The following is a 4,152-nucleotide window of genomic DNA, read 5'->3' on the forward strand; positions in this document are numbered from 1 at the left end:
CTTTCACCAATTCTTTATGACCATTCCTTGACTCCACTTGAGTTATCCAACTTTTTAGACTTTGCTGATTTTAATAACCCTTGAGGTCTTACTTTTGAGGTGCCAGCTTGCTAGAATATAACTTATTATATTCATATCTTATTCATAACGACTATCTTTGCAAGTGTTACTCTAATACTTGATTATTTTCCATTCTCTATAGGTTACCTTTGCCCCTTAGGACTATCTATCCATATGATGAGAATACCAACTCATCCTCTAAGTACCCTTCCAACTCTTTGGGTTTGTTCCAATATTTATAAAAGGTAGCCCCAGCTACCATTTCAAGGATTTGTGTCCTCATCTGTATTTGACTTCCCACGATCATTAATTTAGGTCTCAAATTCATGAGCACCAACCTCAACTATATAAGTATAATCTTGTAACTCCTTTATTGTTTTAGAGTCTCTATCTTTCCCATGATCCCAACTGTAATTGTTTACCATAACTATATTAGCTAGTTCGCTAAGTCAAATGCTCATCTAGATCATATATCCTCAACTCTCTAAGGGAAACCTTATATTATTCTAAAGATCCCAAAGTCATTCCCTTATTGGCCATTTTCTATCCACCATATTGCCTACAAGTTCACATCTAAACTATAGTAGAGAGCCATGTCCTCCCAACCTGCTACTCAAGGATATGCCCACTCCTAGGACCTTCCGATGCCAACACAAGTGGTGGTATACTTTACCTCCAATAAAAGTTAGAATAAGGAATAACTCCAATACCAAATTGTAAGCGACTAAATTTTCCATTCTACTTTAGTCACTTAACCACACCTCCAACCACTTAGAGGAGTCTCACTCACAACCTCCATAAGTTCTATTCTGGACTTGGGGCTTGCTAGCCCTGAAAATGGCATCTATGCCACTTAACCTTTGCACTTGGTTCAAATGCTCTTTGTGTCTGATCCCATAATTTACACCCAAAGGTACCACCGACATATTACCCCATTACACTAAGACCATACCCATTCACCTTTATCACACTAGTGTTCCAACACCACCTACATCACAGTCTTGTCTCTCAAAGACTAAGCCATCTATCCATGAGTAATCATCCCAGATCCACTTTTTAGCATCCTTAGAATGTCTACAGACATGAGGAATAGCCTTCCTCAATATCCCTTTTTGGTCCCCATCAAGACCCTTTCTGTCCATGGCCATGTTCGCTAATATTGCCATTGAATCAAGTCCCACAAGCCTAACCATTAAATCCCACTGTCCTCTGGTACTTCCTCACCATGTGATTGCATCCTTGGTCACTACATTAGAGGATTGCTCCTCTTCCTTTCCACAGTCTAAGACTTTAGGACAACATTTCAGAACACTGAGGCCCTATGTGAGCCTCATGGGTACTCTCCCCACCTTCTGCCTTTAGGTGCTCTAGCCATGGGGCTAAAGCGAGGTTCCATTGAACTACACTAGGTATCCAAGTAGGTAGTGCCACCCACGTTTGGATTGGGAGCATCAACCATTTAATCTCTTGGGGGAGTTAGAGTTGACTCTTGAACACTTCACCAAATTACCCCACTTATCTATCTATATTCACTTTAGCTTTGGACTCCTCAGTGGATATATCATCACCCAACACATGGGCATAGCTTTTCTGGGTCACACTAGCCGTTTCTGGCCAAACTGACTCCACTGGGGTCCAACCCCCACACTCTCCCTATTATACTTCTGTAGCCCCCCCCCCTATGACCTCGGTCTCGGATTTGGACTCGATCTCAGTCTTAGATTCGGTTTTGGTCTCGGTCTCAGTCTCGTTTCCATCTCAGACTCCATTTCAGATCCATCTCGAACTCCATCTTGGGTCCATCTCAAACTCCATCTCAGACTCCATCTTGGGTCCATCTCAAATCCATCTCAGACTCTATCTCGGACTCCATCTCGAGTCCATCTCGGGTCCATCTTGGCACTTCTACGCGTCATGTGTTGATCTTCTTATGTCCCTTTTCTAGAGACTCACTTATTGCTTGCATTGAGCTCATTCCTTGAGCCCTTAGTTGGGAGTTCCACTCCTACTCTCGATTTTTCAAGTTGGAGCTTTTAATCCAAACGTGTTTATCAGGAATGTGACTTCGGGTATCAAAAGATACTTGTCGGTCAGTCCTTACGAACACTCTTTCCTTACTACCATAACAGTAGGAGGTTGATACTGTTGGTTCCCTTCAGTAGCCCTTCTTGTCCAAGTGTTAGATTACTGGGCTTAGCATCTGTATTTAGTCAGATGAACATAAGGTAGAATCTCTTATGCATTTCTAACTAAGCATTCTCAAACTGGCTCTTAGTTCTCTTTTGCTCTGTTTTGCACTGGTTTGGCAAGAACCTTCACATATTGAGACTAGTCCCTCAATAATGCTGGATGATATCTTTATCTTTCGATAAAGATAGTATTGATAGTTTGGTTGTAGCTTTATGTTATTGGTATTTATACAGTTGCTAATTAGTAATTGTATTAATGTTCAAATGAACTAAGTGGCAAGTTAAGTTAGTTGTGTTCTAGATAAGATTGCTTAGTAGGGGTTGAGTTTTAACTTTTCTTTGAAAGATGATTCAGTCGTGGACTATGCTAGCTTTACCAGGGGAAGAGTTAGTGATCAATATTGGAATGTTTGAATCCTTATTGGATTTGAGTTGGGATATATTGATCATTAATAATTCTTCTTGTGCTTGTTATGAAGTGAGTTACGTTTTGCTATAAATGAATTCATGGAGGATTGATTAAATGATCACTTATTGAGCATAACTTCGTTGTGCTTTGCTTTTGGATTGATACAAATATACTCTTCATTAACTTTAGCATTATAAAGTTTAACTTATGGATGTGTTGAAGAGGATATTAATAGTTATACTATAATTTCTTCTTTAACATTGAAGTTAGTTCATGTGAAATTTATGATCATTATTAGGCAAGACTTGGCTATAGACTTCTTCAAGCTTTTGATTCCTTGAATTTTCATGTTCATTGCTCCATTTGTTAGAAGTTGTTATGGAAGGCATTTTAACTCCATAACTTCGATGTTAAAGTTAGTATTTGCATCTAGCAATCATTGGTGATGATTGACTATCATCTAGGATAATTGATTATTCTTGCCAAAAAGTTTTGCTTGATTATTATTGATATAGAATGATTTGTTATTCTTCGGAATGGTGGATTCTTTCTTCGATGATGATTATGCATTTATTCATTGATGGGATAATTGATGATCTTTCATGATAATTAGTTATTCTCTTTGATTGTTTTTGGCTTTTTGCATTACTACATATTCTTTATGGTTTACTCTAGATGAGATATCAGTAGGATGTTGCTAATACTTACTTTGATTCCTTCGTATTATTGACTAGGATCTATTTAGATTGGATAGTGCAATAGTTAACATGAATGAGTGTTTGTTGATCTTACCGCATTCATTCTATTCTATTAATTGTTGCTTGAGTTAGTTCTGATAGATTGGATATTATTTCTTTCGGGTCATACATTTGCGAACATTTTGCTTGCTAGTCAATGATATTTTGTATTCTTTGAGTTGTCTTTCCTAAATTGTTTAGCATGCTATCTATAATCTTTGGTAGTTAAGTTTTATCATTGAGTTTTCTTGATGATACACTGGCTATTAAATTTTGTTGAATAGTAATACCTTGTTTTCCAACTATAGTGATTTTGGTGGTTCCTGTACTCTAATACTCATTTATCGGATGATAACTTACTTGGAATACTTTCGTGTTCTAAACTAAGCTTTATTCACTGATAATTAAGTCTCTAAAATATCATTGTTTATAACTTTAATATTGTCCATCTATTGATCTTTGAGTTTAGGCCAATATAGGAAGACTAGCTTTGGCACTTTGTATGCATAGTGAAATCTTTAGTTATAGGGTAGTTACTATCGACTGGTCACATCATCTGCCTCTCTGTCGATGTTTTTTATTCTGTTAAAAGGGCGTGATTGTGTAAACAACTTTAACTACCTATTTATAATAGTTTATTTAAACCTTACCAACAGGTTTAATTTCTTTGTTCATGAGGGTTGGGGCCTCTGGCTTCTCTCTCTATATCCTTGTGGGTAGAGGCGTAAGGGGGGGGGAGGGGGGGGGGGGGGGGGTG

The sequence above is a fragment of the Selaginella moellendorffii genome, unplaced genomic scaffold (genome assembly GCF_000143415.4).
Source record: "Selaginella moellendorffii unplaced genomic scaffold, v1.0 SELMOscaffold_32, whole genome shotgun sequence".
Lineage (NCBI taxonomy): Eukaryota > Viridiplantae > Streptophyta > Lycopodiopsida > Selaginellales > Selaginellaceae > Selaginella > Selaginella moellendorffii.